Raw genomic sequence first — 11723 nt, forward strand, 5'->3', positions numbered from 1 at the left:
CATATTTCTATATTTATAAAAGATTGTCAGAAATCTGAATTCTGAATTAACTTATCATATTTTCACTTATAATGTGTTCACTCATATCCTTTCCGAGAACCCCTATTTCCGTTAACTGCCTAAACCTAAGGACTTACACAGGATGCAGGACGAAAGATGGATAGCTATTGACAGAGTGTAAAAGAGATGATAAGGTTAAATAGAATAAAGATGACTGGAATCAATTACGAAGATAGATTAGAGAAGACCGATTCAGAAATAAGAATAATCAACTTGGCTCTGATACCAAAGAGAGGTGGAAGCAGCATATAGATAAAACAAGTTAAAACAACTAAATTAAAGTATAACTAAATTAAAATAGGATATTCATAAATAAAACAGATAAGCAGAAATAGCAATACAAAATAAACTTACAATCGTTTACTAGAAGTAACTGGAAAATACATAATTGTTTATTGGAAGAATTGGAAAATACAGCTTCAACATGCATCCTTAAAAATTAAATTTTAAGGCAACAACCTAGAAATTTTACAGAAAATGAGAGAAATTGCGAAAGAAAATTGTAGCTCTTTCCAACTCTGAGTTTGCCTTGACTGAAGGGCTTCTTTTATAAGCAAAGTGGATAACTGCTAGGCTTGTGAGTTAGGAACTGTGAGGCCTGTGACTGGAATTGTGAGGCTTGTGACTTCAAGAGATGGAAAATACTGTGAAACTTGTGATTTAAAAAGTTGGAAAATAAAAGGCACATGGGTGCTGAGGGCATATCGAGAACTTTTTTTTTTTTTTTTTTTGTGTGTGCAGTGAGGAAACATGACTGCACAGTTGACTGATAAGGAATCAATATATATATATATATATATATCAACAGTTTTTCTCAAAATAAGAGTAGTGATTGAAGCTGATGTATATATATGGAATCCAATGACTTTTTTAAGCATATGGGTCCTGAGCATTTTGGAATTGTGGACCATATGGATCATGACTGGTTGAGGCTTCAAAGGAGGCTGAATCATCCGAGGCTTCATCTTCAATTTGTGACTTTGCTTGGGTCATCAATAATTTGGCCATTTGGATCAATTCATCACTAGAAGTTGACTTAGGCTTTGCTTTGGGCTTGGCCTTGGAAGACTTGGATTTGGAAGGTTCAATGCTGGTTGATGGGCTTCCAAATCTGACTGTAGTGAGAGGAAATGGGCTTCCTTGTGTGACTGAAGTATTTGGGTTTTGCTGAGATTTGACCATTGCAGGAGTAGGGGCATAAATGTTAATTGAAAATTCTTGCTGGACTTGTTTAATAATACGATGGACTTTGAATGCATCCCACCATTTAACAAAATGTTGCCGACTGACTATGTTATTGGATAGACTGTATTGCCATTTAAAAATCCAAGGGACTTTATATTTGGACATAAAATGGAGTAACCAAGGAAACTGACTTTTATACTGGCTGAGCTTGTAAATTGAAGAGAAGTAATTGACTTATTCTATTAATTCAGAAAAAATGATTTCTGGGATGGCACCATGCTGTGACCACCATCTCAGGAGCCAAGAAGGGAATTCTGATTTGAATTTGTGGTCAAATGAGAAAAACCAAGAATGATTATATGACTCATTTTGATGTTACAGGATTTTGAACCAAGCATCAATGTAATCATAGTAACTATATTGTATATCACGGTTGGGAAGGTCTCGTAGAAGAAAATGGAGACCCCATTCTTCCATGGAAACAATATTATGAATGTACAAGGAATGATAAATGATTTTACTGGTCTGGACTCAATCATAGATAGGTTTAATGACTATTGATTTATGGTGGAAAAGAATATCCTTATAAAAGGTTATTGACTTATCAAAATGGGAAGGAATGGAACGCCTTCCATTAGGGAAATATGATTTGACTAATTCAAGAACATTGTGGATATTTTTATGGGTTGGTTCTTTATAAAAAAAAGGTTGAATGACTATTTAAGAACATAATCTGTTCTTGGGGTAGACTTGTTATGAGGCATTGGCGTAATTGACTGGCAGGCAAAAGGGTCTGAAGCCAAAGCCGAAGTGTAACTAGGTTTAGGAATATTACCAAGAATTTGGTATCGATTGACTAGATCAATTAGAAGTGCAACAATGGGTTGATTGGTTGGCATAATGGCAAGAGGTTTTGTAGTAGATTTGTGGCTTGACATCTGTAATAAAAATGACAGAAATAGATTAGCATCCACTGATGACATCTAATCTATCCATATGAAAGTTAACTAGATTAGTGTAATGAGCAATGAAATTGCGATAACTTTTAATCTGATTGAATTGAAGGTAAGGGTCTTGATGAAGGTAAGGATCATTTTGTAGTGACTTTAAATAGGATATTTTAAACTTATAATAACGAATAATTTTGCGATATCTTGTGACTTGTAATCTATTTGTAGAACAATAAGGAGTAGGCATGATGCACTATCTTCCCTGTAAAAATTCTCGGATAAGGAAATCAAGGATAGAATTTTGACTACTAGGAATATATTCAATATCAAAATAAAAATACTTAAAATGAATTGTCATCGAGCAAAAATATGTTTACTAGCAATATTTTGAACATATTTTTTCAAAACATATTTAGCACTTTTGCAATCAACACGTAATAGGAATTTTTGATTTAAAATGTCATCTTGAAATTTACTAATACATAAAACAATAGATAAAATTTCATTTTTAATAGTATAATAATTTTTCTGTACTTTGTTCCAAACACCAGAATAAAAACGAACAATTTGTTCAGATGACTGGGAAGTGATTTTTTGAAGGAGAATGACACCATAACCAACATCAGAAGCATCAGTCTGAATAATTTTGAATGAATTTTTAGTAGGAATGCCAAGACAAGGCAAGGTCTTGACATATTTTTTGATTTGTTGAACAATAGCAGTATGAGTAGAAGACCAAGGAGGAGGATTATCTTTCAACCTATCAAAAAGGGGTTGACAAGTTTTCCTAAGGTCATTGTAAAATTCAGCAATGTAATTTAAGAAACCTAAAAACCATTGAAACTGGATTTTGTCTAAGATTTCATCGAGGAACTTAGAAGCAAACTCAATAGATCGACTGATAGGAAGAATAATACTTTGGTGAATATCATAACCTAAGAATCTAACTTTAGTTTGGAATAGCTTAATCTTAGGAGCATAAATAACTAGACCATTTGTAGACACCCCATTTTTGACCGACCTTAAGACTCAAACGTCATCGATTGAGCGCTCGATGATTGCGCATGTTGTGCTCGTTTCGAGGTTTCAGAGTTCTTGGCTGAGGGCGTCACCTCTGGACCTCGGGACTCTTTGTACTTTGACTCGGTCTGCGGACTAAGTCTTGTTTTCTCTTCCTGGAGGGAGGAAGAGGTCTTGTAGACAATCTCTCAGTGGTCGTAGACTACTTTTCATAGTCATACGCCACTGTTCCCGTTTGGAGACTAGTTTTCGGTTTTCGGAGCCGTCGGCCGTGCGCCTCGGTTCGGGACCGCTTAACATTCTTCGTTTGGCACGTTTTTTGGAACACACCTTGTTTCCTCTGTCTAGAGGGACACTGTGGTCCGGGAGACCACTTTTGTGGTCATACGCCACTTTTTGTGCTCAACAGCCAGTTTTCGAGGCCCCCGGCCGCGCGTCTTGCCTCCCGAACTCTCGTTTTGCATCCGTGTTGATTCGTTCTTGGCATGAACCTTGTTTTCCTTATTTGGAAGGTGGTACAAGGGTGGGAGACCATATTTCTCCTCGGAAACCACTTTTCTCCCCGCCAGCCGATTTTCTAGTCGGGAAACTGGTTTTCTTGGTCTTTGGGCCACATTTTCTGGTTTCCCACCCCACCATTGGCTTGCTTTCAGTGTGGAGACCACCAATTACCTTGGCCAACCACTTTTTTTTTGGAAAACCACTTTGGGTGGTCGGCCGACCACTAAAAGTAGCAGGCCGACCACATTTTCTGGTCGGAAGGTTTCCTCCTGTTTTGTCTGACGGAATGGATGCCAGTTGTGCTAACTGGAAGGCACAGACTGTATCCTCCATACATGTGTGTGGAGGGATTGCATCCAAGTTTAGCTTCTCCAAGAAGCTTAAACCCTTGGTTTCTTCTATAAGAGAGGCTCTCCCTCTCCTTGAACCAGGTTCAGAAAAATTTCCTAAGGCAAAACACATATCTCTCCCTATATCTCTATATTTTGAGCCAAAAGTGTGTATTGCTCTTGACCTTTAACACCCCAACTCTTAGCCATACATCCTTACCATTGAACTGAGGTTCCTAGAGGTTATTTTTGGAGGTTAAGAGGGTGGTTTTTAGCTGAGGAACTTGCTGGTTTTGCTGAGCTTCAAGGGTAATCTTTTTTCTCTCTTTTTAAGCTCTGTCTTGATCACTCTCTTAGCCATACTTGCATGCTTATTTGAGCTTTGTTGTCAACTGAAAAAAGCTCCATATTTAAGTGTTTTTCATGTTTGTTTAAGGCCCTTTTGGTGCTAAGGGTCATCTTCCCTCTTACATGCCCTATTTGGCCTTGTTTTGTGCCATGCCATAAGGTCTTTGAGTTAACCCTTGCATGGCCTTTTAGCCACTGAAATCCAGTGGATTTTCAGTGGTTGGCATGTGGTTTTGAGGCCCTAAATCAGAGAGGGGTGACCCTCTCTCTTTTGGTCTTGTTTGCTTGCATTTTTGGCCTATCAAAGGAGCATATGTTTTCATACTTTCAAGGCTCAGTTCAGGCACTTTTTGGTGACTTTTAGGGCCTGCCTAGACTCTTTCTATGGCTGGTTTGGTCACCTTGGGTTTTCCTCTTGCATGTGTAGAGTAATCCCTTTTGTGGCTTATCAAAGTAGCATGTCATTCTTGCATGTATTGGTCATATTTCAATGGGTTTTTGGTCAAAATTTGGCATTGCATGACTTTGTTTTCAGTTGGTTTGGTAGCCTTTCACATGCTTCATATGCTTGTAGTGTAAATCATGTTTACTAGCTTAGAATGCATGATGTTTTGGCCCTCTATTCTAGCATATTTTGGCCATGCTCCAACCTGGTTTTGTTTATATTTTAGGCTGCCTTAGCTCTGTTTTGAGCCCTCTTGGTCAAAAGATGCCTGCCATGCATGCTTGTAGTGTAATAGCCTTGACTAGTTTTGAGTTTTGAGGTCTCTTGCATGCTTAACTTGAGATATTTGCATGTTTTGGCATCATTGGGAATGTTATTTCAGAGCATGTAGAGCTTCTATACTTCCATATTTTTCACTCTTTCAGTGCTCTTTAGAGTTATGCTTTTATGCCCTATTTGTGAGCCATTGCATGAGCCCCATTTTTGTGCCTTTCAAAGCCATCATCCCAACTCATTTTGCTACTGTTTTGGCTTGCATAAGGTCTGTTTGGGGTTGGTTTGGTCATTTGAGCATCGCCTTGCATGCCTCTAGTGCAATATGCTTCACTAGCTTTTGATACTTGAGCCTTTCAACATGCATTGCGTGAGTTGTTTGCATGATTTGAAGTCATTTTGTATGCCATTTCAGTGCTGGAACACATGCCATTGTACTCCATGTTTCATCTTTTTAATGCTCTTGGAGAGTTGTATTTTGTGCCTTAGACTTGGGCCATTGCATTATACATATTTGTGTATGTTTTGGTGCCTTGATTTCATCATCAATGGCCGCTGATTTGGACATGGCTGAGGCCTATTCATTTCGGTTTAAGTCCATTTCACATTGAGTATGTCATGTAGTTCGTAGCATTGAGCATGCCATGTTGTTACATGATTTATCATCGCACTTGTGCATGCCATTTTCATTGCAGTATGTTGTAGACGTCCCCGAACGTCCCGGGAGGGAATCCTGTTTTGTTCATTTGGGCTCACTACAATTCGAACTCAAATTGTCGCGGTTCTTAATCTGATCTCACAATGTGTGATGTGAGACTGATAAATCACCAAAGAGTCCAAATCCGACAAATCATTTTGAAAAACAAATTTTTAGAAAGAAGTGCAAACATGGACTGCTTTGCCAGATACAGAGTCGCCACCTAAATGTTTTATTTTTGAAAAATTTAGGAAACTCTGACTCGTTGCCTAAGGCCACATGTCCGTCATCACCAAAATTGCCTCAGCTCGAGAACTTGGGTACGATTGGGGAAGGTCAGCTATGAGCACCCCCGCTCGCCCGATCAAAGATTGGCCACTACTAAACATGATATCTCGTTTTTGAAAACACATGCGTTCTTATTCCGATTAATTAGCTAGAATTACTATGTGATGCGCGCAGCAAAACAAGTATAGACTAGATCGCCTAATTTGAAACAAAGCATCGCATATCTGTTTGTTTGGAAAATGATTTGAATTTTGTTACTCGTAAATAGGTTAAAATATGAATTTCAATGAATTACCCAATTCAAGCAATCCAACCTTCACCCACAGGCATTCAGGCAGTTATATCACCTAAGCAATTAGCCTCATGGAAAGCATGCTGTCATTTTAACATTCACACTCATACGAGATGCTAAAGCATAAACACTTACAGTGTACTCCGAGCCAAAACAAGAAACTAGTTAGTAATCATGCATGATCCTAATTCATGTTAATATGGCTAATGCAACGCATGCAAAATGCAACTAAGATAGGCTCGGCTATCCTAAAAATGGCATATGAGGTGCGACAATCCAATACATGTATTGAACTTAGAATTGAAATATAATGCAGTTAGCATGATGCGCCGAGCCCGGTGCATGCAAGACAGATGAATGAATGCAAACATGCGAAGCATAAGGATGCTAATTAAAACATGCCCTAAAACTAACCATCGTAAGCTGGTAAATAAAAGGGAGAAAGACGTGGAGTTGGAAGACATACATCACACACATGCACACTTATTACAATATTGCCCTCTCTCGGAGGGTGTGAATAAATAATACAAACCAAATAAATAATTAACTACTCTAGCTAATTAAATATTACAAAATTCTAATTAATTAACAAATTAATTACAAATGGAGGTGGCCGCAGCCCTACCTCGGAATGATGGGACGATGCATGCTTGATTCACCTCGCTCGGAAACCCGTTGCCATGCCACATATTGCCTCTGTTTACACTGTTCTGCACCTCTGAGAACTGCACAAGTCCCAAGGATGCTTCTGAACTACCTTCTAAGCACTGTGGAAGGTCACCGGCCATTGGAAAATGGTCATCGGCCATAAGTGGAGCTCTCGACCAACAATACATGGCCGGCCGGCACTGAAGATGGCCGACCGGCCATCTCTTCCTGTAGAATCCTGTTTTGCTGCAGCAGAGGGAAAATAAAGCATGGCAATGCATTTTCAAAGCAATGTATGCACAACCGCCTTCCCTATCATGTTTAAGACTCAAGAGAGTGTAGTCCTCGACCCTCGGACCATCAATCACGCATTTCAATGCATGATGGCCAAAGAAGCCAAGTGTGCAACTCGATATGGAATGAAATGCACAAAACACATAAAGGGCCTCAACCTCTATCATGATTGATCAAGAGGCAAGGGATGCACACACAATGCAATGCAACCTAGGCGAGCAAGCAAGAATGCAAATAACTCAAGTATACAACAAATGGCGACTCTACAGTTTCTGGCGACTCTGTTGGGGAGTTAGAGAACTTGACTCGAACTCATGATATCTTGTTTTGATTACACTTATGTGTTTCTTTGCATTGCATGTGCATTGGTGTGCCTAGGACACCGTATTTGCCATCTGCTATTCCTGAACGGTCTACCGGAGGCTTGCTTTGAGAAGCGTGCCATAAGGCTGACCGATTACGGGCTCTGCCACGATGGGAACACAAACCCCGATTTTTACCGGGGCACCCTTTTTGACCATTCGACCTAGTGCATATTTGGAATCCATAGTGACCATCCCAAACTAGGACAGGTTGCTTACCCGATTATAGGTTGTTTGAAATCGTTGTGTGCGTAGTGAAACCCTAGTTCTTGACGAAACTAGGGCAGGGAAACCTTACCCCTCCATAAGGATGTTTTGGCTCTCACTTGCTTGCTATGTGCTTTTAGAGTGCGTCTCTACAGGAATGTGTAGACACCCCATTTTTGACTGCCCTCAAGACTCGGTTGTACTTGCAGGTACATCCGGACACAAATTCGATTGTTCGTCAGGTATTCGACTTTTGTGGCAGAACGTCACAGGTTTGAACTTTCCAAACCCTGTATCCTTTCTGCCCCATTCTTGGACCATGACTTGGTCCTTTCAGAATGTGTTTCTTGGTGCACTGTCGGCCCTTTTTTGGGCCTACCGGCCCCCTTTTTGTTGCTGCCGACCATTGATTGAGCCTGTCGGCCATCAATGAGCCACTGCCGACCATCCTTGATGGCCGGCAGCACCCCTGTCTCAGCAGGTTTCACTCCAGATCTTTTGAGCCAGCTGGAATCCTTTTATTTGCCCTCCATACGTGTATGGAGGGATGAAGCTCTTGCCAAGCTTCTTGAAGAAGCTTTGCACTGCTTTTTTTCTATATAAGGAGAGAGCCTCTCTCTCCTTAGCAGAGGTTTAGCATTTTGAGAAGAAATATCTCTCTCTCTCTCTCTCTATTGTTGTTCATTAGTGCCTTGAAGTCCATTTTCCTTGCACTTTTACACTACAACACATAAAGATACACCACCTTCTTTGGGTTGAGGTTCTTGAGAGGACTTCTTGAGCTCTGAAAGTGAGGTTTTACCCCCTGAAGTTGCTGGTTTCGAAGTTGATCTTCAAGGGTGAGTTTCTTTCCATTTTTAGAACTTTTTTTAACCTCATTTTGGCCATCCTTGCATATTGCTTTAGGCCTTGATTTCAACTGAAAAAAGTATTGTATTTGAGTGGTTTTGAAGTTTGTTTAAGGTCTTTTTGCTGTTGAGGGTCTTCAACCCTCTTGTTGGCCTTGTTTGGCTTGTTTTAAGCCATGCCTTAAGGCCTCCGAGCTAGCCTTGGTTTGGCCTTCTAACCACTAAAATCCAGTGGATTTTCAGTGGTAGGCATGTGGTTTTGAGGCCTCGAATCAGAGGGGGTGGCCCTCTCTCTTTTGATTTTTGTTTGCTTGCATTTTTGGCCTTCCAAAGGAACATGCCTCTATGTATTTTTGAAGCTTGGTTCAGACCCCTTTTTTGTGAATTTTAGGACCTGCCTTGGCTCTGTCCATGGCTGGTTTGGTCACCTTTTGCAGGCATCTTGTATGTGTAGTGTAATCCCATTTGTAGCTCATCAAAGTAGCATGTTTGCTTAGCTTGTGTTGAGTCCAATTCAGTAGGTTTTTGGTGATGTTTTAGCATGCCTTAGATCCGTTTTGGGTTGATTTTGTCACTTCATGCATGTGCAATACACTTGTAGTGTAAATCACATAAACTAGTTTTATATGCTTCTTGCTTTAGCATGTCATCCTAGCTTATGTTCAGTCCATTTCAGCATATATTTGGTCATCGTTAGGCATGTCATGACTCTATCTTTTGCTGGTTTGGTCTTATTTTGCATGTTCCATGTACTTGTAGAACAAATCTTGCTTATTAGCTTTATGTGCATGATGCTTTGACTCATCATCCTAGCATATTTTGGCTTTGCTCCAGCATGATTTTGTTGTTATTTTGAGGTGTTCTTGGACTATTCTAGGTTGCCATGGCCGTATCACTCATGCTTTGTATAGCTATAGTGTAAATGCTTAGGTTAGTCTTGGGTTTTGAGGCCCCTACCATGCCATATATGTGATGTTTGCATGCTTTGCCATCGTTTTACATGTTGTTTCAGTCCATGAAATGTGACCATACACTTGCATTTGACATGCTTTTAATGCCTTGGAGGCTTGGCTCTTTATGCCTCATGAATGGATCATTGTGCATGCCATTAAGCCTAAGCCTTTGGCTCATCATATCAGTGCATTTTTGGTCTTGTTATACCATGATGCAACTCTATTTTACGTTGTCCAAGTCATGCCATGTTTGGTTTCAATAGGTGTAGTGCATTGCCTCTCTTGTAGCCTTGCATGCTCCATGTTTTTGGCCTTGTGTTTTAGCTTGTGTTGGCTAGCTTCAAGCTTGTTTTTGGTCTTGTTTGGACCTATCTTGGGATTGTTTTAGGTTCCCTTAGCCCTTTGGGGCTTGCCTTGCATGGCCATGGCTTAAGTCCCTTTGTTAGTTTCGAGCTTTGAGCTTTCTAACATGCTATGCTTGCATTGTTTAGTTGATTTGACATCAATTTACATGAGATTTCAGAACTTATCTTGTTGTCACATATCCATGCTTATCACTCTTTAAGTATGCTTAAGTGTTACATCTTCGTGCCTAAATCCTTGAGCCAATTGGCCCGCATGTTTTCCTTGTCTTTTCATGCTTTTCATATTATCAATTCATCACTTATGGCCACTGATTTTAGGCATGGCTGAGGCCTATCCATCTTTAGTGTAAGCCCATCTTACCATGTTGTCACATGCTTGTCCCATTTCGTATGTTGTTGCATACTTGTCCGCCTTCGCATGACTTGCATGTTTGTATGTTTATGTTGCATTTTATCATGTGATTCAAGGTTGTTACCTCACATCATGCTTATATGCTTGTTGCATGCTTGATTTTTTACATTACATGTTTGCATGCTTGTTGCATTGCATGTTTGCCATGCTTGTTTTGCATTGTCGTTTCGATGTGTTAATCCGAGCACCAGGAATGAGAGGCATTTCATACTTCAAGTGATGAAACGTGTCTCAATTCTCGATCGCCGACGCTCTTGATAATCCATGATAGAGTTCTAGGCTTTATGTGTTTATTTGTGCATTCATTTCATATTGATTTGCACAAGTTGGATCTTTGGCCATCATGCATCGGGATGCATGATTGATGGTCGTGGATCTGACTATGCCTCTCCCTTGATGCTTTGAGATGATATGGGGTGGTATAGTGCGTACATACCCTTGGGAGACCCTCCCTTTTCTCTGTTTTGTGCTCTACTGCAGCTTGGTGTCCCAGTACATCAGTGGCCGGCAGTGCCTTGCAAATGGCCGGCAGTGCCTTGTTGTTGGCCGGCACCCCTTCATTTTTGGTCGGTAGTGGCTCCCTATGGCCGGCAGGCCACTGATGCACTCTCCAGCATGTTTTTGGTAAGTTTCAGCAAGAATTCCTTGAGGACACTGTAGACACCCCATTTTTGACCGACCTTAAGACTCAGACGTCACCAATTGAGCGCTTGGTGATGTTGCATAATGTGCTTGTTCAGAAGTTTCAGAGTCGCGGCCGTGAGCCCTGCCTCCGGACTTCCGAACCCTCTTCTGTGCCTTGTCTCAGTTTGCGAACCAGACCCAGTTTTCTTTGTTTCTTTTCCTGAGGGAAGGGAGAGGTCCCGTAGACCATCTCTCGATGTCCGTAGGCTACATTTGGTGGCCGTAGGCCATTTTGCCCATTTCGGAGTCCGGTTCCCGGTTTTCGGAGCCGTCAGGCTGTGTGCCTCGGTTCGGGACCGCTTAACCATCTCCTATTGCTCTGATTTTTGGCATACATCTTATTTGCTCCCTGTTGAGGGACACTGGGGGCTGAGAAACCCACTTCGTGGCCGAACGCCACTTTCGGTGTTTAACAGCCCATTTTCGGGATCCCAAACTGCGTGTTTTGGCTCCCGAACATTCGTTTTGCAACGGTTTTCGTTCATTTTTGGCAGGTACCTCTGTTTTATCACAGGGAAGGTCACTGAAGGGTGGGAGGCCAGCAATTGTTGCAGCAGCCAGT

The sequence above is a fragment of the Camellia sinensis genome, chromosome 8 (assembly GCF_055761805.1).
Source record: "Camellia sinensis isolate YWXY chromosome 8, ASM5576180v1, whole genome shotgun sequence".
Classification (NCBI taxonomy): Eukaryota; Viridiplantae; Streptophyta; class Magnoliopsida; order Ericales; family Theaceae; genus Camellia; species Camellia sinensis.